Source organism: Equus caballus, chromosome 13, assembly GCF_041296265.1.
Source record: "Equus caballus isolate H_3958 breed thoroughbred chromosome 13, TB-T2T, whole genome shotgun sequence".
NCBI classification, from domain to species: domain Eukaryota; kingdom Metazoa; phylum Chordata; class Mammalia; order Perissodactyla; family Equidae; genus Equus; species Equus caballus.
In genome coordinates, this window is record NC_091696.1 from 7,184,743 (window position 1) to 7,210,929 (window position 26,187).

The 26,187-nt window shown below is 41.5% G+C and overlaps 1 protein-coding gene across 46 annotated transcripts in view; it reads left to right on the top strand.

Annotated features, from left to right (window-relative positions):
- LOC138917078 (heparan sulfate glucosamine 3-O-sulfotransferase 4-like) overlaps nucleotides 1-26,187 on the top strand; it is a 103,040-nt gene that overhangs the window by 2,625 nt on the left and 74,228 nt on the right. For 23 of the 46 annotated variants that reach the window (XM_070231505.1, XM_070231526.1, XM_070231507.1 and 20 more), the window contains 6 exons: nucleotides 9,723-9,820; nucleotides 17,984-18,078; nucleotides 18,245-18,427; nucleotides 20,068-20,545; nucleotides 20,642-20,761; nucleotides 22,403-22,608. The exons of 9 other annotated variants lie outside the window; for them this stretch is intronic. The gene's annotated coding sequence lies outside the window, so the exon portion shown is untranslated. Of the gene's footprint in view, nucleotides 1-9,722; nucleotides 9,821-17,983; nucleotides 18,079-18,221; nucleotides 18,428-20,067; nucleotides 20,546-20,641; nucleotides 20,762-22,402; nucleotides 22,609-26,187 lie in introns of all 46 variants that reach the window. 14 more of the 46 variants (XM_070231510.1, XM_070231528.1, XM_070231511.1 and 11 more) reach the window with 7 other exon arrangements.

The window sequence follows — 26,187 nt, forward strand, 5'->3', positions numbered from 1 at the left end:
TTTGGGAAGTTGTATGAGTCTTAGAATTTATCTGTTTCTTCTAGATTGTCCAGTTTGTTGCTATATAGTTTTTCATAGTATTCTCTTATAATCCTTTATATTTCTGTGGTATCTGTTGTAATTTCTCCTCTTTCATTTCTAATTTTATTTATTTGAGCCTTCTCTCTTTTTTTCTTAGAGAGTCAGGCTAAGGGTTTGTCAATTTTGCACATCTTCTCAAAGAACCAGTTCTTTGTTTCACTGATTTTTTTGTTTGTTTGTTTGTTTCAATTTCATTTGTTTCTGCTCTGATTTTTATTATTTCCCTCCTTTGGCTGACTTTGGGCTTTGTTGGTTCTTCATTTTCTAACTGTATTTTAAGATTGCTTATTTGAGATCTTTCTTGTTTTTTAAGGTGGGCCTGTATCGCTATGAATTTCCCTCATAGGACCACTTTTTCTGCATCCCATATGAGTTGGTGTGGTGTATTTTCATTTTCATTTGTCTCCAGATATTTTTTGATTTCTCTTTTAATTTCTTCAATGATCCATTGGTTGTTCAGTAGCATGTTGTGTAGTCTCCACATATTTGTCACTTTCCCAGCTTTTTTCCTGTAGCTGATTTCTAGTCTCATAGCATTTTGGTCAGAAAAGATGCTTGATGTGATTTCAATCTTCTTAAATTTATTGAGGCCTGTCTTGTTTCAAAACATATGGTCTGTCCTTAGAATGCTCCATGTGCACTTGAGAAGAATGTGTATTCTGCTATTTTTGGATAGAATGTTCCATATATATCTATTAAGTCCATCTCGTCTAGTTTTTCATTTAATTCCACTATTTCCTTGTTAACTTTCTGTCTGGATGATCTATCCATCGATGTAAGTAGAGTGTTGGGGCCCCCTGCTATTATTATGTTGTTGTTAATATCTCTTTTTAGGTCTGTTAATAGTTGCTTTATGTACTTTGGTACTCCTTTGTTGGGTACACGTATATTTATAAGTGTTATGTCTTCTTGTTGGAGTGTCCCTTTTATCATTATATACTGCCCCTCTTTGTCTCTCATTGCCTTTTTTATCTTGAGGTCTACTGTGTCTGATATAAGTATTGCAATAACTGCTTTCTTTTGTTTGCCATTAGCTTAGAGTATCATCTTCCGTCCCTTCACTCTGAGCCTGTGTTTGTCTTTAGAGCTAAGAGTGTTTCCTGGAGGCAGCATATTGATGAGTCTTGTTTTTCAGTCCATCCCACCACTCTGTCTTTTGCTTGGAGAATCCAATCCATTTACATTTAGAGTGATTATTTATATGTAAGGGCTTAATGCTGCCATTTTATCACTTGTTTTCCAGCTCTGTATTTCCCTTGTTTCTCGTCTTGTGTATTTTGGACTGCCAGTTCAGTTTGGTAGTTCTCTATGATGGTTTTCTCAGTTTTCTCTTTTTTGTGTGTGAGGAAGACTGGCCCTGAGCTAACACCTGTAAGCAATCTTCCTCTTTTTTAGCTTGAGGAAGATTGTTGCTGAGCTAACATCTGTGGCAGTCTTTCTCTGTTTTTTGTGTGTGGGATGCCAGCACAGCAGGGCTTGATGAGAGATGCATAGGTCTGTGCCTGGGACCTGAAGCTGCAAACCCTGGGTGGCTGAAGCAGAGCATGCGAACTTAACCATTATGCCACTGGGACAGCCCCTCAGTTTTCTTTTTTTTGTATCATTTGTGTCTCTGTTCTGATTATTTGTTTAGTGGTTATCATCAGGTTTGTATAAAAAATCTCGTAGATGAGATATACCATTTTCTGATAGCCTCTTATTTCCTTGGTCTAAGCCAGGTCCATCCCTTTCCTCTTCCTCTGATTTGTTGGTCATAGCACATTCTGTTTTGTGTTGTGATTTTGTGGTTAAAAATCACAAGATTATAGTTATTTTTGATGCTTTCCTTCCCTTTATCTTTCATGTCATAATTAAGTTTTTGCTAACCTCTTCTGGTAGAGAGCTGCAATTTTCTGACTTTGGCTGCCTATTTATCTCCTTGCTCAAGGCTTTGTGAACTCTTTTTTTTTCTTTTTCAGGTATGAAGGTCTTCTTGAGCATTTCCTGTTTGGGGTGTCTTGTGGCGATGAACTACCTCAGCTTTTGTTTATGTGGGAAAGTTTGTATTTCTCCACCATATCTGTAGGATATTTTTCCCTGGATAGAGTATTCTCAGCTGAAGGTTTTTGTCTTTCAGAATTTTGAATATCTCATTCTACCTTCTCGTAGCCTGTAAAGATTCTGCTGAGAAATCTCCTGAAAGTTTGATATGGTCTTTGTAAGTTATTTTCTTCTGCCTTGCTGCCTCTAAAAATATTTCTTCTTTGTCACTGACTTTTTCCAGTTTTACTACTCTATGCCTTGGAGTAGTTCTTTTTACATTGATGTAATCAGAAGTTCTGTTAGCATCTTTTACTTGTAACTGCAGCTCCTTTCCCAGGTTTGAACAGACTTTCTGCTCCTTTCTCCCTCCCTTCTCCCTCTATAATACCCATAGTTTTCATGTTGCATTTCCTAATTGAATCAGATATTTCTCAGAGAATTTCTTCATTTCTTTTTAGTCTTAATTCTCTCTCCTCCTCCATCTGAAGCCTTTCTATATTTCGGTCCTCCAGATTGCTAATTCCGTCTTCCATAATGTCAGCTCTGTAATTCAGGGTATCCAGATTTTTCTTTATCTCATTGTGTTTTTCATCTCCAACATTTCTGACTGGTTTCTCTTTATAGGATCAATCTCTTTTGTGAAGTATTCCCTCTGTTTATTAATTTTATTCCTGATTTAATTGAACTATCTGAATTTCCTTGTAACTTGAGTTTTTTAATGTTAGCTATTTTGAATTCTCTGTCGTTTACATTGTAAATTTGTGTGCCTTCAGGATTGATTTCTAGGTGCTTTTCATTTTCCTTCTGGTCTGGACTATTAATATATTTCTTCATACTATTTGATGGGGTTGGTTTGTGCCTTCACATAGATAGTATCTGGTTGCAGATTCCACCTGCCACCACTGGAGGAGGTTCAGGAGCTGTGTATTCTGAGCCTGCTGTGATCCCTGGTGTCTGTGCTTGTCCTTTGGAATCTATGCTGACAGGACCCATGTGCGATTGCCTGCTTGTAGCTGCTGCTTTGCTAATGTACGCACGGGCACTCTAGACGGGGTCCCTTGCTCTGGCTGACTGGCTGAGCTTGTGAGCCCAGCATGGGGAGGGGCACTTCTTTTGCATGTGCCATCCCGTGGGTGTTCTCTCTTTGCCCTCGCTGTCTGTCCTCCTGGCGTGCTGGCTTCATGAAGACAACCCCACAATAGCTTAGCCTCCTCTGTGGAGCTTTCCTATGGGATGTGAGGGAACTTGGAGAGCGAAGGCATTCCCACAGAGTCTCCCCCTAGGCCCCTCTTTTCTCAGAGCTGTGCATGGTCCTGTGCCCTAGGTCATTGCTGGGGAGGGAGAGGAGATCCCCTTACTTCCTCCTTCTTCCTCCTGGGGGGTCCAGCACCTCCACCTTCAGACATATGGCTGCATGGGTCTCTCAGATGTCTTTTGTGTTGTGTGCCTGTCCTCTGTTGGTTTATGAATGTCCTTTTCATTGTTTCGTAGGGAGGAGAGTCTAAGGGAAGAGCTCACTCCGCCGTGAAGCTGATGTCATGCCTGGTCATTCTATTTTTAAGTTTTTGAGAAATCTCTGTACTGTTTTCCACAGTGGCTGCACCAATTTACATTCCCACCAGCAGTGTATGAGGGCTCCCTTTTCTCCACATCCTCTCCAACACTTCTGTTTTCTTTGTAAAGATTGGCACCTGAGCTAACATCTGTTGTCTATCTTTTTTTCCTTCTTGTTCTCCCAAAACCCTCCCAGTATATAGTTGTATATTCTAGTTGTATGTCCTTCTGGCTGTGCTGTGTGGGATGCCACCTCAGCATGGCTTGATGAGTGGTGCCGTGTCCAGGCCCAGGATCCAAACTGTCAAAACCCTGGGCTGCTGAAGTAGCGCACACGAACTTAACCACTCGGCCATGGCACTGGCCCCTCTCCAACACTTCTTATTTCTTGTCTTTTTAATAATAGCCATTCTGATGGGCATGAGGTGATATCTCATTGTGGTTTTGATTTGTATTTCTCTAATAATTAGTGATGTTGAACATCTTTTCATGTGCCTGTTGGCCATCTGTATATCTTTGGGAAAATGTCTGTTCAAATCCTCTGACCATTTCTTGACTAAGTTTGTTCTTTTGTTGTTGAGTTCTTCGTATATTTTGGATAGCAACCCCTTATTGGATAAATGATTTGCAGATATCTTCTTCCAGTTGCTAGGTTGTCTTTTCATTTTATTGATGTTTCCTTTGCCATACAGACGCTTTTTAGTTTGATGTAGTCCCATTAGCTTATTTTTTCTTTTGTTTCCCTTTCCTGAGGAGACATATTCAAAAAGATACTGCTAAGAATGATAGCAAAGAGCTTACTGCCTACGTTTTCTTCTTTGAAGTTTTATGGTTTCAGGTCTTACATTCAAGTGTTTCATCCATTTTGAGTTAATTTTTGTGCATGGTGTAAGATAATGGTCTGCTTTCATTCTTTTGTGTGCGGCTGTCCGTTTTCCCAACAGTGTTTATTGAAGAGACTTTCCCTTCTCCATTGTATGTTCTTAGCTCCTTTGTTGAAAATTGGCTGTTCCTAAATGTATGGGTATATTTCTTGGCTATCAATTCTGTTCCATTGATCTGTGTCTGCTTTTCTGCCAGTATCGTGCTGTTTTGATTAATACAGCTTTGTAGTATACTTTCAAATTAGGGAATGTGATGCCTCCAGCTTTGTTCTTTTTTCTCTGGAGTGCTGTGGCTCTTTGGGGACTTTTGTTGTTTCCAGTAAATTTTAGAATTCTTCTTTCTATTTCTGTGAAAAATGTCATTGGGGTTTTGATAGGGATTACATTGAATCTGCAGATTGCTTTAAGTAACATGGACTTTTTCACTATGTTGATTCTTCTAATCCATGAGCACAGAATATCCTTCTATTTCTTTATGTCTTCTTTAATTTCTTTCAACAATGTCTTATTGTCTTCAGTGTATAGGTCTTTCACCTCATTGGTTAAATTTATTCCTACCCACTTAATTCTTTTTGTTGTGATTTTAAATAGGATTGTATTCTTGATTTTTTATTTCTGCTCGTTTGTTTTTAGTTTTTTGATGGATTCTTTAGCGTTTTCTATATGTAAAATCTCATCATCCACAAGTAGTGACAGTTTTACTTCTTCCTAGTGACAGTTTTACTTCCTCCTTTCCAGTTTGAATATGTTTTATTTTTTTTATTTGATTGCTCTGGCTAGGACTAAGAAGAGTGAGCGTGGGCATCCTTGTCTTGTTCCTGCTCTTAGAGGGATAGCTATCAGTTTACACCATTGAGTGTAATGTTAGCTGTTGGTTTGTCATATATGGCCTTTATTATGTTGAGGTACTTTCCTTCTATGATTATTTTATTGAGAGTTATTATCATAAATATGTGGTGAATCTTGTCAAATGCTTTCTCTGCATCTGTTGAGATGATCATGTGATTTTTATTCTTCATTTTGTTAATGTAGTTTATAACATTGATAAAGAATACTGTTGTAATCCTTTGTATTTCTGTTATATTGCTTGTGATTTCTTCTCTTTCTGATTTTATTTGAGGCTTCTCTCTTTTTGTCTTATTCTACCTAAAGGTTTGTCAATTTTGTTTATATTTTCAAAGAAGTAGCTCTTAGTTTCGCTGATCTTTTCTATTTTCTTTTTACTCTCCATGTCATTTATTTCAGCTCTGATTTCTAGTAGTTCCTTTGTTCTCCTGACTTTGGGCACTTCATTTTTCTTCTTTTCTGATTCTTTTGGATGTATTGTTAGATTGTTTATTTGAGATTTTTCCTGTTTCTCAAGGTAGGCCTGTGTTGCTAGGAACTTCCCTCTTAGTACTGCTTTTGCTGTATCCAATAGATTTTGGTACACTGTATTTTCCTTTTCATTTGTCTCCAGATATTTTTCCATTTCTCCTTTAATTTTGTTGTTGTTCCAATAGTTAATGAATAGCACGTTGTTTAGGCTCCACCTATTTGTGACTTTTCCAGCTTTCTCCTTGTGTTTGATTTCTAGTTTCATACCATTGTGGTTGGAAAAGATGCTTGATATCTTTTCAGTCTTCTTAAGTTTATTGGGAGTTGTTTTGTTTCCCAACAAACAGTGGATCTTTGAGAATGTTTCATGTGTACTGGAGAGAAAATGTATATCCTGCTGCTTTTGGATTGAATATTATATATGTATCTGTTCAATTCATCTGGTCTAGTGTTTCATTGAAGATCAACGTTTCTTTGTTGATTTTTCTCTCTAGAAGACCTATCCATTGATGTAAGTGGGTTATTAAAGTTCCCTACTCTTATGGTGTTGCTGTCAGTTTCTCCCTTTAGATCTGTTAATAGTTGTTTTATAGACTTTGGTGCTTCTACGTTAGGTGCATATATATTAATAAATGTTATGTCTTCTTGATGGATTATCCCCTTTATCATTATATAATGCCCATCTTTGTCTCTTGTCTTTTTTGGCTTGCAGTCTATTTCGTCTGATAGAATTATGGCTACACTCACTTTCTTTTGGTTGTCATTTGGTTGGAGTATCATCTTCCACCCCTTCACTCTGAGCCTATGTTTTTCTTTAGAGCTGAGATGGGTCTCCTGGAGGCAGCACATTTTTGGGTCTTTTTCTTAACCTGTCCAGCCTCTCTGTCTTTTCATTGGTGCATTCAATCCATTTACATTTAGGATGATTATGGATATATAGGGACTTACTATTGCCATTTTATCTTTTGTTTTATGGTTGCTCTATATTTCCTTTGTTTCTTTTTCCTTGTGTTTCTCACTACAATTTCAGCTTGACGGTTTTTGGTGATGTGTTTTTCAGTTTCCTCTTTTTTTATGTTTCATGACTCTGCCTTAATTTTTGTTTTGTGGTTACCATGAGGTTTGTATAAAAGGTCTCACAGATGAGATAGTTCTTTTTCTGCTGATAGCATTTTTGCTTCATTTGACTAGGCAAGTTCTGTCCTTTTCTTCTTCCCTTGCTATTTTTGTTGTCAAAATTCTTTCTTTCTGTATTGTGAATTTGTTACCAAATTGGAATGGTTAATGTTATTTTTAATGCTTTCTTTCCCTTTAACCTTTGCATCGTAATTGTTTACTAACATGTTCTGATACAGAGTTGCAGTTTTCTGATTTTATCTATTTATCAACTTGTTTAAAGCTTTGTATCCTTTGCCTTTTCATTTCAGACAGGAGAGCTCTTTTTGACATTTCTTATAAGGCAGGTCTAGTGGTGATGGACTCCCTCAGTTTTTGTTTCTTCCTCACACTTTATTTGTCAGCTGCAGCAGTGGACCCCCAGCTGTCGCAGCACCCAAGGGCACAGAGCTGATTATTACAGTGTTGATTACTACAGTCCCTAAGTAGCTCTCAAATACTTGTACTTTTCTGCATCCTTTCTGAAACCACCCTAGTCGAAGTAAGCAACTAAGTAACTGGATGACTCTAATGACCTCATGTCTCTGATCCTCAATTTCTTGGTTTGTGAGATGAGGCAGTTAGAAGGAACACCAAGTTTCTTCCTTCTCTATATTCTGTGATTATCAGAATCTACAACTATGGAGAGACTCAGGGAAAAATCAATTCCAATGTTTTGGGAAACCATCTCACTTTCTCCATTTAAATTAACTCTTGGGGTGACTGAGATTGTGCCTCATATCCTCTCATAGCACTGCTCTTAAGGACAGTCTCAGAATCTTCAAGACAACTTAAAAGAAGGCCCTTTCTCTTAAATAGGAATCTGCCTTATGCCATGTTTTGAGCTGTAGAAAATATTTTAGAATGAGATTCTAGTGTTGGTAACAAATTTATCTACATTGCTAATTCATCTGAAAGCTCCTATTCTTGAAAATGTCCCATGTGGGGGTAAAGAAGTTCCATGTAAAGGTTTAGTCCATTTTTGTTGACAATCTCTTGAGCGTATGTTAAAAACCTGGATAACAGGATAATGTTCATGGAGATTGGGGGGAGGGAGAGTGATGAATGAGTTTGGTTGACTTTCAGCAGTAGTAAGGTCAAAATGAAAGCATTATAAAAGAAGAGTAGAGATTTAGGTCAGGGCTTTCTATGCAAAACAAGTAAAAACCATAAGCAGATGGAAAAAGTTTAAGTGACACAGTATGGCAGATTCCACTGATGAGTTTAATAGGCAGCCATTTTAGTGGCACAGAGAGTAGACTGATTCAAGGGACAAGAACCAAAAAGCAAGGGGTCCCATCCTGCCCTGAGGATTCTTTTGTTCTGAAGTGTGTTAGCCCAGCTGAGGGAAGACCTGGGGAGGATGTCGTAGATCCTCTAAAAGGGGCATCCATCAGCTGCAGGAAGATGTGCCATCTCTCCCCAAAGCTCATTAGCAGATTGGAAGTGGGATGCTGCATTACTCTGATTAGCATTAATTTTATAATTCTAGGCATAGAACTTTCCTCCACATGAGTCAGCCTTCACACAAAAACACAGACTCACATGGTGTGGATAAAACACAAGTAACCTTACTGCTGCTTCCCATCTTCCAAGGATCCAGTGGGAAGGAAAACGTGGTTCCCTAGCAAAGAGGGGAGTTAAGGGCTGGAGTTTTCCAGCTCTCCAAGCTGGGTGCAGGTCCCACAAATCGGGGAGAAGTGCAATGCCATCTTTCTGGCAGACCAAGACTTTGGGAAAACTGGGTCCTTCTGATCTGGTTAGGGAAGACGCAGTACTTCCAACAGCCACTGCAGCAGGGCACCAGCAGCATTACAAGTGAGATGAGGAACGTTACCTCAGAGCCTCCCAGGGAGAGAGCATTTAGGCCCCTACCGTTTATTGGGATAACTGGTTCCTGGCCCTTTGGAAAATACCCAGTCATCCCAGGGCTAGACTTCTCAGGAAAAGTAACTTGCCAATCCCTTTAAAATTTGCAGCTAAAACCTATCTACACTTTTATTTGTTACATATATTGTTGGGGCTTCATTTCAAACTGCTATATTACAAAACTGTGTTTCAGATAACTTTAAATCCATGGCAGTGACTTTCAAATTCTTTTGATGGCAACTCACAAAATAAATCTATAAATTATGTTTTATCGTAAATCAGTATATACGCACACACACCAAAAGAATATAAAAATTTTATGAAACTGTTCTTACCTTTTTACGTGTAATACACTCTAATATTATCTATTCCATTTTGTTTCGTTGTTTTTTAAGTGCTTGTCACACCCTCTAGAATTATTTCATAATCCACTAGTGGGTCAGGAGTGACAGTTTGAAAAGCACTATTTTAAAATTATTGCTTCCAGGTACCCTAGCCGGTAGTCTGGTATCCAGATTTTTAAAAGGCTTATTAAAATGCATCATCAAAAAGCAATATTTGCTAAAGGACCCTCAGTCTCTATAAAGAGCACTCTCTTGGGGATTCCAACCACAAGTTACCAGATAAATAACCAGCTTTCCATTGCAGAACTGAGATGTGAGCTCAACACCAAGTAAAAATGACATAAAATCAGAACAAAGTTGGAAAAGGAGGACCACCTCCAAATGCAATATGTGGTCCTTCTGGGAAACATGACGCAGCCTAGAGTGAGGTGAGGGGGACAAAACAGAAAAAAAACATTAATGGAGAAAAAATCAAGCTTGTAACTTCTGTCTCCAGGCTTCACAAGGTGCACTTGTACTTCCAACCCTAAGAGACAGAGTGATGTTCAGCGTGACTCCATAATCCTGTGGCCTTGAGAACCTCAGCAGACATCAGTTAAGTCATTTAAGGATAACTGCAAATTAAATTAGTTCATCCTAACTCTATATGACTCCACTCATAGGTGGAAGTTAGTATATTGATAAGGAGATCTGATCGGTGGTTACCAGGGAAAAGGGGGGGTGGGGGGAGGGCACAGAGGGGGAAGTGGTGTACCCACAACGTGACTAACAAAAATGTACAACTGAAATCTCACAAGGTTGTAATCTATCATAACATTAATAAAAAAAAAATTAGTTCATCCTAATTACGCAAAAATGATAAATTCAAATAAGCAAGGTAATTCAATTCTGAATTAAAAATTTTTTCAATCACTTGACATCTCAAATCAAAGCAAATGGGTAATGTTACCAATTATATCAATTCGACTCTATATTTCAATACATAAACATATGATGAACAATTAAAATTCTTATGTGATATGCATTTAACTTGTTAACATTTATGCTACAGTAGGGAACCACACTCGAGAAACAGGGTCATGTCCTTGAAAACCAAAGAAGGTTATCACAAAAGAGTCTTTGTAAGAATCCAGCAACAGGATGAGTCCCCAAAATCTATTAAATAAACTATCCCACAGGAAAAGTGAGGCAGATCACACTAGTAAAGGCAACACTATGGAAGCTTATGAAATAGTTATCAAGGGAAACATTTGATACGTAATAAAAATATTTAGTTTTAGGAAGCAGTATGATAGGCTCTGATATGGTTGCACTTATGAGTACAGGACTTTCATAGGAAGGAAAGAAATGGAAATTCACTGAATGTCTGTGTTTTGTCATGCATCACTAAATACCTTCGATTACATTATAGCATTGGAAACTGGGAAGCAGAAATGTTAAATAACTTGTTGTAGGCCACACAGTAATAAATGACAGAACTAGGACTTAAACTCCATCTTCTAATTACACATCCATTATTCTTGTCACATCAATACCACTTTATCCTGAACTAGTACTCAAAATATGATAGTGCTTAAAATATTTGCTTAAGCATTTCTTAGGATTTCTGATCAAGGTCAATTCAAATTCCAATTTCAAGGCTAACGAATAAGAAAGTGACCTTTAAAAGGAAAAAAATACGTAAAAAATATACATGCATTCCGGGTGGCATTATGAATCTTCAAACTTTCGATATTCTTTGTGTCTCGTGTAAGGATGAAAAAAGTTATCTATTGCTGTATAACAAACCACAACAAAGTAGAGTAGCTTGAAACAGTAACTTATTCTTGTCTCTTATTGTTCTGTGGATTGGCTGGGATTCGCTGGGCAGTTCTTGCTTGGGGTCTCCTAGGAAGTACAGTCAGATGTCAGCTTGGGCTGAAATCCTCTTTGCCTCTATTGTGCTGGATGTCAAGATGGTTCATTTCTGTGTTTGCTGAGGATGCTGGCTGTTATCTTATTCGGGGCTGCCAACTGGAGGGCCTGCATGTGGCCTCTTCATGTGACTTGGACATCTCTCAAAGTGGTGGCTGGGTTCCAAAAGAAAGCATCCCAAGAGGATATATTCCAAAAGACCAGGCTTCTTACAGCCTAGCCTCAGAAGTCCCAGAAAGTCACCTCCACAGCATCCTATTGGTTGAGCCAGTCACTGAGGCCTAGGGGGAGGGATGTAGACTCCATCTTTTGATATGAGAAGCAGCAGGCAATAAGGGAGGGAGGGAGACTGCCCATCTCACCTTAGTCTTTAGCCTCCCATCTGGCATCTCTACTTTACCCAACTGAGTTAGAAGGGGAAATAGATGATACAACTACAATAACACAAATTATTGTGTGGTGTTTTCTCTATCTCTTTGGCACTCTCTCTTTCTCTGGAAACACAGCACTTCTTGAATGAATGGATAAATGAGTCTCTCCCTTTTCCTCTCTACTCCTTTTTTGCCTCCTCACCTTTCTTTTCTTCTTTTTAACTGCAGATGAAAGGTTAAAAAAAAATGTGTTAAGCAGCAACATACTCTAATTAGTAAATCTTATAGTTAGTTTCTACTCAGATCTCCCATTTCATGTCTACCTGCCTGATTCAGTCATCGTCCTATCAGGGAAGGTGATAAGAATGCAAGCAAAGGAGAGAAGAGAGGGAAAAATGGGAAAGCAAAAGTAGATTATCGAGGGAAGAAGGAAAATATAAATGGGAAGGGAAATAAATCAGGAGCACTGAACACCGTTAAGCCCAAATGGCTGAAAAGACAAAGGGAAAGAAGCAAATTTTTCCCTTATGATGCTGCATCCATCCTTCCTTCCTTTCCAATCCATGGCCGCCATCGCCACCCTAGTCTAACCTTATTTCTTAATGCCTGAATTTTTGCTATATCATCTTACCTAATCTCCCTGTCTAGTTTTTACCCCTTAGAAATCATCAAAAATGGGGCCAGCCCGGTGGTGTAGTGGTTAAGTTTGTGTGCTCCTCTTTGGCGGCCTGGGGTTTGTAGGTTCCCATTCTGGCACAGACCTATACACTGCTGATCAGGCCATGCTGTGGCAGGCGAGCCACGGATGAAATGGAGGAAGATGGGCACGGATGTTAGCTCAGGGCCAATCTTCCTCCAAGAAAAGAGAAAGAAATAAAATAAAATAGATCATCAGAAACACTCCTTTCCTCATGGTGCTCTCAATTACAAAAAAAGAAAAGAGAACACTAAATGACTTCTGAAGGATTAAGTCCAATATAAACATTTTAAGAATTTTCATAATCTGACCTAACTTTCCTTGCCACTCTTGTTTCTCAAGTCTCCCATATGTGAAACTCTTTACTCAGCCAGAGCACTCTACTCAGTGTATCCAAATACACAGAAAAATGAGACTAGATCTCACTATTACATCATGAAAAATACAAAACCTGAATCAAGGAAAATAACAGACAACAAAAATATTACATTACAGAAAGCAGTGTGGTGACATTATAAGCTTCTAATTATAGCGCTTATGGTCCAGCTCACTTCTCACGAATACAGCCTTCTCCTTTTGTCTTCTGTCCTTTGCTCTAAGGATCCTATCACCAGGAGCATTCCCCGCCGCTCTCTGCCTTCCTAAATCCTGTCTCATCAGGACCCACAACATTAACTGACTAATTTGGAAGAAGTGTGATTAGCAGAATCATTCTGGACCTGAAGTCCCTTGTTAACACTACAGCATCAGATTTGATTCTCGATGGACACCAAGTCACTCAAATTCCATCTCAGTTTTTACTCTGTAGATTTGTTCAGTATACAGTTGATTAAAAGACCATTCACCCCAGTTTGGTAGATAATTCAACCAGCCTCCAATCCAAAGTTTGTACAACTTTAATTTGTAGTAATTACAAACAGTAATTACAGAAACAGTTAAAACATTCATTGCTAATATTGTAACTTTATGGGAACCTGATATAAATGCAGTTTTAAAAAAACAGGATATTTGAAGATAGTAACGTACCGTGATTAACAAGATTTTGTGGTGAGAGTAGTTTATTGTCAGGTATAATTAAAGCTGTAGATGCTATTCTGAAAGTACAGACTTTAGGGGGCAAGGGAAGAGAGTTTTTGAAGCAAAGTACAAATTAGGAATAATTACAGTGATGGTTATGGAATGTCAACATCCATTTCATCATGATGAGCTCAGTCTCCTTCAAAATTCACTTGAGTCCGGGAAAGCATTAGTGTAAGACAAAAGGCAGCTTTGGGAAAAATACCTTTGAAGTATTAAGGAGTAGAGTGATTGGCAGTCAGCAAATATAAAAATGGACGAAAGAGTAAATGTCTTGATCACCTACGGAAAGTGTACACTTCAAGTATCTTATTAAAAAACCAGTTTTCTTTTTCATGTCCAATGTTGAATGCACCTGCAATTGTTGTTTTTTCATCTATTTTGATTCCCAAACTGGATATAACTAAATGTTTTATGGGAGTCTATAAAGGTGATGAAATTATAAAGAAAAGTAAGTGAAAGATTATCAGACAGGAGAGTGGAGGCTTCTGGGGTGATATCAACATTATATGATTTGACATGAGTGGTGGGACTGTGGGTGCTCACTTCATTCTCCTTGTTTATGGTTTATGCGTGTTGCTGTTTACAAAGCAGTTATGTAGAAAATCCGCTGACACTACTACCTTCGACAGTTCATTAGCCCAAGGGTGTCTGTTATGCTTTAACCAGGGCTTTGCTCACGTTCCCTTTTGCCCACATGAAGCCAGTTGTGCATTAAGAGATGACACAAACATCTCTTGAAACAAGAGATTTCTTCTTGTTTTCTAGAAGAAATAGCGAAGCTGGTCTAGCGCTTGGTGATATTTCCAAACAGTCCTTTTGTGAATGGCCGTGAGAAGATGTCCTTCTTCAGCCAAGGATGAAGTCTTATACTTTGTATTATTTAAAGTACCTGATGCCATGCTACACAACTAGTGTGTGTGCATCCATTCATCTGACAGATAGTTATTGACTCACCTACCAGCTGACCCCCTGGGAAGCCAGAGCAGTTTGCCAACTAATATGGTTAATTGGGATTTGATAAGTGCTATAAAGACACCAGAGATTCAGCAGTTTCTCCCAGCTATGGAACTTATTTTGGCTAATGGATATCACTCCCACTCCCATTTCAATCTTACAAAGGGATGCTAGAAGAGGATTGAGCAGTCAGAAGGTGGAAACTTAATAAAAATTGAAAGTCAGAGACGGGAGGGAATGAAAGCAGCAGAGGAAGAAGGAGGCAGAGACTGGACGGCCAGCAAGGCCTCAGTGCCCTGCACAGTTTAAGCTGAGCCAGGTATTCTTCCTGTTTCCTTGCTTGATCTTTGCTTGATCCTCCCTCTTGCCGACGCCCTCACCTGGAGGAGTCAAGCCCAGCACAGATGCCACTGAGACAGGTCAAAGCCAGGGAAAGGTCCTGGGATCAAAACTTGGCTAAGTATGATCCAAACTTCCAAGCAGTCAGAAGTAGAAAGAGCCAGAAGATAAACCTAACCCATTTTTGAAGGGGTGCCAAAGGTGAAAAGCAGGAAAACCAAAATTACTCATCAAGTCTAAAGGGGGAGCACAGAGCCAGAAGCTGAGGGGAGAAGAGGAGTCAAGCAAGTCAGTGCCAGGTAAAAACAGAAATAGAGAGTTGAAAAAAAGAAAAACAAAGCAAAGCAAAATGAAGGGTCCAAGACAATAATTGGGAGCATTCCTTGGGGTTTGATAATGGATTTTATGGGTTAACTTAAGTTAAAAGCAAAAGATGTGAGCGGATACCTTCCTTCCTTCTGACATTATCTCCCACCTTGTCAACAGTCCATTGTTACCAAGGCATTAACACTTACCAAACAAAGTCTAGAAGCCCTTTGGGCAGTCTTGCTAAGAACCATCTTAGTCTAGACTGATTTGGCCTTGAGGATGACCACATCTCCTCAGGACAGTTCTCCCTGGAGTCCTCCATTGGCTATTTTGGGAAATGACGCACTTGGACAAATGGTCTACCTAAATGAATGGTTCAGGTCTGAGCAGCATGAGACACTGGCAGATAGGAATGCCTCCCTTAGCAGCAGGAAATTCAGCACTTACCATGTCCCATGCGGCATGCTCTCCCAGAATACTTTTAATATGATATCCCAGTGTATTTAACATTTTAAAATTACTCCATTTGGTTAAAATCACTTAGATTTTTTTGAGGATCTTGGTCTTTCTCCAGCCCAGTTTAAACCATAATTTCCTGAAGACTAGGATTATCTCGCCATGTTCTTTTTCACGTCCCCGTCGTTTCTAGTCAAGCCTCAAAACGTGAAGTCTGCACTGTGGGTTCATAGCACCTCAGAGATCATCTCGATTCTCCCCATCCCACAGTGGGAAATTGACCTCAGTGAACGTGGAGTAGAGTGTTTAGTATCAGCCTTAAAATAAGTGTTTTCTTTTTTATTGTCTTTTCTTCCTGTCTGCTTTTCAGAGTAGAAGCAACAGTAATTTAAACTTTTCTACTATGTGACCTACACTCCACAGGTACCTTATAATAGCTGAGCCAGGGCTTAACAAAGGAATTGGGTGTGTGTGGTATTTGTGTGAGCATGTGCTTGTGTGTGTGTGTGTGTGTGTGTCACAATCTGATTGCCGATGTGGGATGGGAGATGGGAAAGAATGTTTAGGCACTTGTGTATTTATATCAAAGAGATGGTAGGACCCACAAAAAAGAATTCATTTTTTGTGATGTTAATGTTATATTTTGGGGGGAGGTTTTGGGGGAGGAAGATTTGCTTCTAAGGGGTGGACTCATATCTCTGTGTGGGGAGGCTCAGTTATAACGACAACTGAAGTCTCTCCTGGCGTTGGCATATTTCGTTCTCGTAGGGAGAAATGCAATGCTCATCCCTCCTCCCTCACACCCCCCACCACTTCCTTGGTGCCCTTCCAAGGTAGGGCCCTTGGTGCTGGCTGCTCATTCCTCCCCCAGGGGTGGCTTTCCAAGGCCAAGAGGGCCAGAGAGGGCTGCTGCCAGAGATGCTTCTGTTCTGGCTCCTTCTCACTCCCCTTCCTGTCTGCTGGGCCTTTTGGTGGCAGCACCTAGTCCTGACGGGGTTAGAGTACCACCCTGGAGCGGATGGTGTGTGCACCAGCAAGCATCCAGTCAATTCATGAGTTATCCTCTGCGTGAGCTGGGCTGTGATGTGCCGTTATCTTCCTGCTCCCATTGTACACTTCACACACCAGCTTTCTCTCCAGACAGTTGTTTGATCACTAACTACTTCGAATATCATGACCATAGGCTCATTTATTTTTTTCTGTTTTAAAGGATGGTGCTGGTGTGCACAGGGAGCAGCCACGTCAATTTACACATTTGCCAAGGTATCCGATTGTGAGCTGCCTATCAAGGTGCTGACTTTAATAAAAGCTTATTACCATGAGCATTATTTAGCATTTATGTGGCTCCTCACAATTGTTTACCCATTATTTCTCAGCGCTCCCCTGTCCAGGTGATCAGTGTTAGCAACCCGCATTGTAGAGGCAATAAATCCGGGGTCCTGGAGAGGTTTTAGTAATATCCCTAAAAGGACACAAAGTGAATAACCACAGAACAGTGACTTTCCTGGAAACCCTTGAAACTGGCCTGGACCCCTCTCCCTCTAGCATACTTGGCGAGTTCACTCATTCCATCATCTGGTTTGCAGACCTGCACAGGGTGGGCTCTTCTCACAGATTGCAGCTCCGATACCCTGAGGCCTTCCCTGGCAACCTTATCGACAACAGCATCCCTTCCCCAAGGCTCTATCACATTCCTGTGTTTATGGACTCCACAGAGCTTAGTGCCACCTGAAGTTATCTCGTTTATGTGAAGTTGTGTGTCTTTGTGTTTGTTGTCTGTCTGCACCACTCAGGAAGGTCATCACTATGAAAATAGCAGTCTTGCCTGGGTTGTTCATGCTGTGTCCATCCTCTTTGTTGAAAGCACCTGTCATTACAGTAGGCACTCAGTAATGCTTGTTGAGAGAATGACAAAGACAGACCCTGTAAATACTGTTACTCACACGTCATTTTCTTTGCCTTTTTATCTCTTTCTGGATTTTCTGGCCATAGTCACACATACAGTCAGTTATTCTCAATTACGCTGGAGCTAATGATCCAGGCTGTGGATGGCCCAGGTCCTTGGCTTCCTTCCCTCTCTGGCTTCCTCTCCTCTGGAGATTCCTCCAGATCTTTCGGTCTTTTCTGGCCTTAGTTGAGAGGGGTCGAGAGGAGAGTAGGGCAATGAAAGTCCTATTAGACAATTTTGCAAGTTCTAATAGCTTTTGACAGGTACAAAGTTGAAATTATTGATCTGAAGATTTATTTTTTACCTTATTTGTGGATTTAAAAAAATGCATCTGTTTTATATATGCAGTACAGTGAAAAGTGCTTTGAAGAAGTTAAAAACACTGGATAAATGTAAGAGAGAATTATGTATGTATGTAGTCCCATTAACCTTGGTAATTGAGACTTGGTTGTAGATTTAAAATATAATTAGTTTTGATAGAACAGTAGCTCACACTTTTCTAATGGGTAGAGCCAGACGAGGCTTAGAAAACGTACCTTTGGTAGATTTTATTTTTGAGCCATCAAATCAAGACAAAGCTTACAATTCCTTCAGAGGCTAAAAGGGTGGCAGTAGTCGTGACTTCTCATCAACAAGTAAGAATAGGCAAATGGTCTTAAACGATTGAGTTTTCTTGCTTCAAATTTCAGGACAATGAGAATACAGTTTCCTCCGAAAAAATCTTAGGCTGATCTTGGAAGAAAGACCCCCTGGATCATCTAAAAATAAAGTTTTCTATTTAAAGGTTGGTTTTAATGTTCATTATAGCCCTATGTGCTACCAGAAAATGGTTTGCCTTTTTGTTTTAAACATAAGGAATCAATGTAACGCCTTATACCCGATAACCTGTGCTGTTGTATTTGGTCCTCCCTACAACTCTGTCCATAGATATTATTGTTGCCACTTTATAGATGAAAAAACGGAAGCAAAACCATTAAGTGCCTTCCCCAAGGTCTTAAAAGAAGTCACCAAGAAGGTGGTGTGGCTCAAGTCTCCTGACTCCAGTTTACTATTTCCCACAATAATGTTGGAAAACCACATTGGAACGGGAAGACTCATTCCAAGTACTGCTGTCACACCAGCAAGCTTCAAAGGTCAGGCAGATATTTTACTTTACGGTTAAATTGGCCACGTTTGCTCAGTGTGTGCTATATCCCAGGCCCTGTGCTTTGCCCTGGGAGGATTCTGGGAAAGTAAAAGACGGATTAGACTTTTCTGGCTCTTACAAGCTGGTGGGAATGGGAGACACATACATACAAACGTGGAAGGGCAAGGGGGACAGTGCACTAAGAGAGATACACAGCTCTGTGGGAGCAGGGGAGGAGCAGTCTCTGAACACGTTCCAGGAAAGGGGTCACCTTCCATGCCAAGATGAACTTTGCATGAATAAAGATTTAAGTGAGGAAAGATTGAGAAGAGTGAAGAGGGGAATGGGGTGTCGACCAAATTTCATCCACCTGCAATTTTACTTACTCAAATTTTATCTACCACGGCAAGAAGTTAGTGTCTAATATTTTTAAATTACTTTTAAATACAAGTATTTGCGTATTAGTTATATAAATAGAGGTAAACACCAGAACAACTATGATAGAAACGGCTCAAGTGGTTTCCATGGGGAATGGAACTGGGGGGATAGGAAGGATTGGGGTTGTGAGGTGGGGGAGGGCCTGCCGTGGTTCTTTATAAAGCCTTCAGTACTATTTGGTTTTAAAGGCACAGGTATGGATTCCTTAGATAAATATTAATTTTTAAGTGAGCCTTAAAGAATGAGTAAGGTTTCTCCAAGGAGAGGGAGGAGGTGGGTATTTATAGCAGAGGACCCAACATTAACAGAGAGAGGCGGCAGGAGAGCAGAGGGAAGAACAGGTGACCCATTAGGATGACTGTGGAACACACCTCCCTGCGTGGGGACACCTGAGCTGGCGCTTGATTGCAGAAGGCCTTGGATAGAAGGGCGCGCACAGACACACAGACACACACACACACACACACACACACACACACACACACACTCATGTGGTTGTCGGCAGGAAAGCAATAAAGGGTATTGGGCAAAGGGGTGATATGCTCAGAACTGAGCTTTACGTACAGCAGTGGTTCTCACCTTGGAGATTACCTTGCTTGTTAAAATTGCTGGGCCCCACATCAAAGTTTCTTCTTGAGTAGGTCCAGAGTGAGGCCCGAGAATCTGCATTTCTAATAAGTTCCCAGGCAATGCTAATGCTGCTGGTCTGGGAACCACAATTTGAGAAGCAATAATAGAGTAATCTGGCAACAAGGAGAAGTCGAGACTAGAGTAGTGGGAGAATGAAGGTCAAGGGACTGTTCCACTAGGACAGAGCAGAAGGAATGGGGCCCTGATGGTTAGTGACGGTGAGAAAGTCCAGAACAGCAATCAAGAAAACAGACTGACGGCTTCAAAGGATAGAGGACCATTGGGCCATGTTCTGGGTCACACCAAATCACAAATCACTGTTAAATCTCCAGTGCTTGGGCCAAGTATGCCAAGAAGCACCTGAAATTCATTTTTAAAGCAGCAATCCTGTCTAGAAATTAAGCTGTGAGCTTTGCCTTACTTTCCCTTTCTTCCCCATCTCTAACCTCATTCTAGTGCAATTTAGGTTACAAAAGCATCTTCCAGGGAGAGCATTCATATCTGCACGTGGTCAGAAAGTGTATCTGTCTGTATATATAAAATCGTATTAAAGCTGGTTTCCTTATTATTTCATTTTAGAACATCCCTGTAGCTAAATGGTGTTCAAAGTAAACATGGAGAACAGAAAGCATCCATCTCTACCTAGTGGGGCAAAAAATGACTGAATTCCCATACCATATAAATACCCCATGAAAAGACAGAGGAATCCTTGATCCACCCAACATTCACTGAGTATCTGCCTTGTGGCAAGCACTGCGGGTGTGCTTGGATACAAAGATAAGTAAAACGTGGGCTCCACTCCCAGCAGTTCAACATCTAGTAGTCTTTGTCCCATGCTCTTAAATCTTGCTAAGGATTGGGTTTTGTTTGTAATAGAAATTCTAAAGCATGGACAGAAGAAGTTATCTTTTCTAAATTGCCCACCTCTGTTGTCTAATTATTCCACTGAGGAAAACACTTGGTCCTGGATTACTTCGCTGAGCTCAGATATGTTTTGCTGACACACAGAGTCTGGGCAGCATCCAGCCCCCCGTTTACTCCCTGGTCTTTAAGTCTAGTAAGTATTTTATCATTTACACCTTTCGATGTCCAAAGAGAGTGCCGCTCGGGGTTTAACACATGTAATTTCCTTTACTACCTCCCCAAATAACAGGGTCATTTCAGGACCAGGACAGTTTGGCACTGGGACGTGTTTCCCAGAAGCACTAATAGTTCGAGAGAGGAGCAAGTGTCTTCACATCTGCAGGTCTGGGTGCCGAACTTTCTACTGTCGGTGAGAATCATGTCCCAGTGAAAATGTAGAAGTGAACCAACCCTCAAAGGGATAAGGTGACAGGGAGTGGTGTTTACTTGAGTCAGAGAGTAACTGAAAATGACTTCTGCAGCTGGAATAAAACAAAGGGTTGAAGGTCAACTTCCTCTTTGATTTTGGCTAGTCAGCAGTTCAAGCAGCCTTTTCAAATGTTTCGTGTCTGCTGACTTGTCCAACTCTATAAAAGACCCCACATCTTGCACCAACCTGTACCTCTTGGGCACTGGAGTGAAACAAAAGGAAAAATGTTCCGTCTTATTAGAATTAATGAAGTCATGCCACTCACATCCGTCCACGTTACTCCACTTTGGTCACCACCATTGTGGTCCATGCTGACATCATTTCTCTCGTAGATTACTGCAGTGGCCTTCTCACTGGTCTCTCACATCCTGTTTACCCCATCCAAAGCATTCTTCACATTAAATCACTGTAATTCATTAATTCACAGTATTAATTCACAGTAATCTTTTGGAAACTCAAATAATACAACTAAAATCTGAATACCCTACACATATAAAGAAATCCTAACTTAAAAATTTCCCCTGGCTCCCCATTGCTCCAAAGACTTAACTAGTTCATTTGGCCCAGAGAACTCTGCTTAATCGGTGCCTCCCACGCTTTACCCTCTTCTTGCTGCATCACGTTCCTCCCTCCTCACTCTCCCTGCTCTCATCACCCAGATTCCTCTGCCTGGAACACTTCTCCCTCCCTGCTTTGCCAAGTTGTCTCCTACTCACCTTTTACCTCTTAAGCCTTATCAGCTCCTGAGGGGTGGGTGAGGAAGACCCTCTTCTCCTTGGTTAGGCCAAATCCCCATGTTTTAAACTCCCTTGGCACCGACAACCAGCTCATGAACCCTTCATAGAATGTAACATGGGACATTTACACAATCTTGTATGATTAATTTCTGCCTGATCTCCCCTCTAGACTGTAAGATCCATGAAGGCAGAGACTCTACCTTTTTGCTTACCATTGTATTCCAGAGCCTGGCATAGTGTCTGGCACATGTTAGGTACTAAATAAATTCATTCTGAAGGAAGGAAGAATGAATGAGTGGTAAATTGATACTTCTAAAATAATAAAGAGGAGGCCTAGCATTTTAAATGAGTGATAATAATGGGTAGCACATATTAAACTTCTAGTGTTAGGTAAACACTGTTCAAAACTCTTTACTCATTCATTCCAGTTCCGAGGACCAACCCTATCAGTACACGTCAGTATCTGCACATAATAGATGAGATCTGAGACTCAGGCTACTTGTGCAAGGCCAGGCAGCCAGTGTAAGGTGAAGCCTTAACAGTTGTCAATGTTGTTACTCTATTTATTACTATTCTCACCTTGGTGGAGTTCCTAAGAGTGCCATCGTCAAAGGGGGTGGTGTTGGGCAGGCACAGCCCGCCCCCAGGCCTCTGAGCGCCTTCTCAGGCTGGGCCTGGAGTGAGAGTTTGGGGGCCCAGGGGCTGTGAGGGCCTGCCCACCGTAATGGAAATGGCAGATGGAGGAAAGGATCCTTCAGGCTGGGCAGTGGGGAAGGTCACTCAGGCATCCAGAAACCTTCCTCAGAACCTGTCTTTGAATTAAATCTCAACTCATATCTTCCAGAAGCCTGAGGTGAGATGTCTGGCCGTGTTGCTAGTGCCGTCGCCCTCAAGAAGCCAAACAGGCTCTCAGAGTCTCTCAGGCCCTGCCCCCGGACGTGGCCCCGCCCCAGAGCATGCTGGGCAGGACCTCCCCATAGATCCCTCCCATTGCCAATGTATTCCTCCAGAGGATTCTGAGCTCTGCTTGGTGTTTCCAGCTGTGATGAGGTAAATGTAGTCTTGGTCCTCTGGAAAAGTAGATAATTAAGGCAGATAGTCCACACATGTGAAAGTGTTGTGACTTGGAAAGGGTGGGCAGATCCCAGGTTGGGAGGATTAAGGAAAGCATTGAGGGAAACCTTTCAGTATGGTGGGAAGGAAGGAGGAAAGAAGAGATGGAGGATCTCATTTTGGTTTTGGTTTTGTTTTGTTTTGAAGTGTTTATGAAGAAAAGTTCCCATCTGATGACTTCTCTGTTTCCCTCTGGTGGTCCAGCACATATGATCAATGAGCGAGGAGTGTGGACAAGGTGTAGGAAAGTGGAATTGTTTTGAGAACTTAGGCAAGCGAGTTGACTGAGAAAACAATCACAGAAGCTCCCCCGAGACAGGGCCTCTGTTTGTTGCCTCCACTGGGTGTCCCAAGTGCTTGGAAGAGCGTCTGGCACATGGTAACACAGGAGGAATGACTGGATTCTGAGGCAGTGGTGGAGCTGAGCAACAGATGTAGAACAGAAGTTTATGGGGCACAAACACACTTGTGTGATTTTATCCAAGAGGAAGCAGACCCTTATTTGAAGGCAGTTCTAAAACAGGCAGAGTTGGATTTTGCTAGGCAGGACGAATGAAAGAAGGGGGTAGGCTGTTTAGAGCAGAGCAGTATATTTAGGTTTAGGATTAAGTGATGCCCCATGAAGTTTTCCTTGGAGAGGGAGGTAATGAAGACAAAGGTTGTCAGGTAAGTAGGGGAAAGTATAGAGTGGCTTGTAGTTCCTGAATAGGTTGAGGCATTAGCATGCTGAGGGCATAAGCTGAGAGGATAAAGGGAGGAATGTCAGACTGTATTTTTTCAGAACACACAAGTGTTGCTGGTGATAAGTTCTAGGATATGGCCATAACTGAACTGGAATGAAGGTAAAGGACTCTAAGATGAGAAGGAGCAGACAGTGAGAGATCAGATCATTGGATGGTCTATCTGCATGGATGTTGGGGCCTCTGATTGATTCCTTCCCCTTTGAGTTCCTTTCCTGTCCACAGAACTGGCATTTCCTCTAACTCTAACCTTCAGTCCATGGCATGACTCTGGACAAGAAGGCAGAAATGGGGTGGTGAGAGAGAGGGTTGAAGTAGACATCCGTTTTGTTTTTGTTTTTATTTTGACACTCAGCATTCACTCACCTTCTAAAAATAGTCCTTCTTTTGCCCTCTGGGGATCTAACCCCGTTGTCAGTTTCAGTCCATGTCAAGTGGAGTTGTTTATCACTAACGCTCTTACTTTAAAGGAGGGCATTGAAGTCAGGCTTGGCCAAAAAGATTGGTCCATGCTTTTGGCAACAGTGATTGGTCAGGGATGGGCATGTGACCCAACAGGAAACAATAAGGCACAGTGGGACTTCTGAAGGGACTAGTGGGAGAAACAACCCATTTTTAGCTGCGCTTTTAGTTTGGAAGATGTAGCTACGAACTTGCCAGACAGACTTACAAGGTAGCCAGTCCAGAATCTAGAGCAGAGAAATGGATAGAAACTGAAACTTGATGACATCAGCTGAGCCCCAATATGAATCCTCCTGCGTGAGGGCAGCCTTACTCCCAGAGCTTTTTCAGGTGCCTGAGTCAACAGATCCTGTTTTTAAAGTCAGTTGAATTGCGCTTGCCATCATTTACATCCAAAGAATCCCTCACAGCGTAAGGGGGCTCTCCATCCCTGGCTCCCTCTTCTGTGCTAGCACTCTGAATATATATTACCTTCTCTGTCCTTCAGGTCGTGCCCTTCTATAAAAGAGGGTAAAGAAACCTACTTCAAAGCATTGTAAAGTTTAAATGGGATAATATACATAAAAAGCATAAATTTGTTCCACAACATTGAAGTACAATAAGGAGTACTTAATTTTTCTAAATTAAATCTGGCTCAAAGACCCCATTTTCAAGGGTAGGAAGATACACAATAGTAGTCATTAATGGGAACTTTTTGCCTATTTAGTTAAGTATTCACCATGAAATATGTAGGTAAGAGCCTGTGATCTTGAGTCCATCTTGGTTGCCCCTGGGACTTTCATTGCCCAAGCCCTTCAGGCCCATTGAAAGGCCAGTGGCTGCACAGCCTCTGTGCTAAGTGTGAGCAATGCCGTGTCTTGCGACAGCTCTCAAGATGATGGGGCTTGATGATTAGTCATCTCAGCATCATCACTTCATCCCTTAAAACATTGTGCTGTCTCCTAGAGGACTTCCACACAGAACCCGTCCACCTAAGGGACTCATCTCTACATCCTGATTCTCAGGGTCTTGGAGCCACTGCTACCTTTAGGCAACTCTCCTTCTCTCACCCCAGCACTTGTGTCAACCCCTATCTCCTCTCTCCTTGGAGCAGCCAGCTAAAGTCTCCTCCCACATGAGGGTCTGGACAGGACTGTACAACAGGTATCTCACAACTTCTGCTTGGGTTCAGGAAACATGAAAGCCATTAATAACTCCTGAACCCAGAAGCCCAGAACTTCCTGTAAGACAAATGAGGAAAGGTAACTTTTATTCCTTCTGGAATCCCCTCAGGTGGAGGGTAGAAACAGCATTATCCTGCTTCAAATGAAGGTTGCCTCAAGCTGGGCAAGAATCCCTGCAAAGGAAAATTACCTACTCTTGTCAGCCCAACCCCCTCCCACAGTGAAGCATTGCTAAACTTGCATAATACTCAGTTCCTTCTCTACCTCCTGGCCCCCATAGAAGGAAGGAACAGACCCCGAGTCTCCTGGGAGAGATAGGGAGGCAGCCTCCACAAATCTCTGAGCTTCCACTTGGCCTCCCTAAGGAAGACCAAACGTGTCCTTGTGACCCCAGGAAAATAACCTAAATTAGGCTCTGATCCAGGGCCAATGGAAGTTCCAGAGGAAAGGCCTCAAGAGGAGCCCCGGGGCCAGCCCCGTGGCCAAGTGGTTAAGTTCGCACGCTCCGCATTGGCGGCCCAGGGTTTCACTGGTTCGGATCCTGGGTGTGGACGTGGCACTGCTCCTCAGGCCACATTGAGGCGGCGTCCCACATGCCACAACTAGAGGGACCCACAACTGAAATATACAACTATGTACTGAGGGGATTTGTGGAGAAAAAAAGAAGGAGAAGATTGGCAACAGTTGTTAGCTCAGGTGCCAATCTTTTAAAAAAAAAAAAGAGAGAGAAGAGCCCCTTCTCATAGCCTGGGCCCCTTCATTGTGGCTGCAGATTACGGCACAGTTCTGAGTGTTAATCCATGTGAAGGCTGCCTCAAGAAAGCTGATTCCCTTAGGCAGCACCTGGTACCAGAGAAATTCACAGTGCCTGAAGCTGAGATCTGGGGTTCCCATACCCAAGCCACATCAAGGTACCAGTCAATTCATGCATTTTATTCGCCCTGACATTAGGTTTGGAGTGTGGGCTTGAGGGTATAAAAATTCAGGTAACCCATTCCCATCACATTCTATGTCACTGAAAATTCTTCAGGTGCCACAGAGTACCATGTAAATGAGACCCCCACCCCCACCCCCCACACCCCCCAAGCTGCACAGCACTGATCTCTGGGTATAAGCAGCAAGCCCATGAAATCTGTTTCTAGAGAAATTCC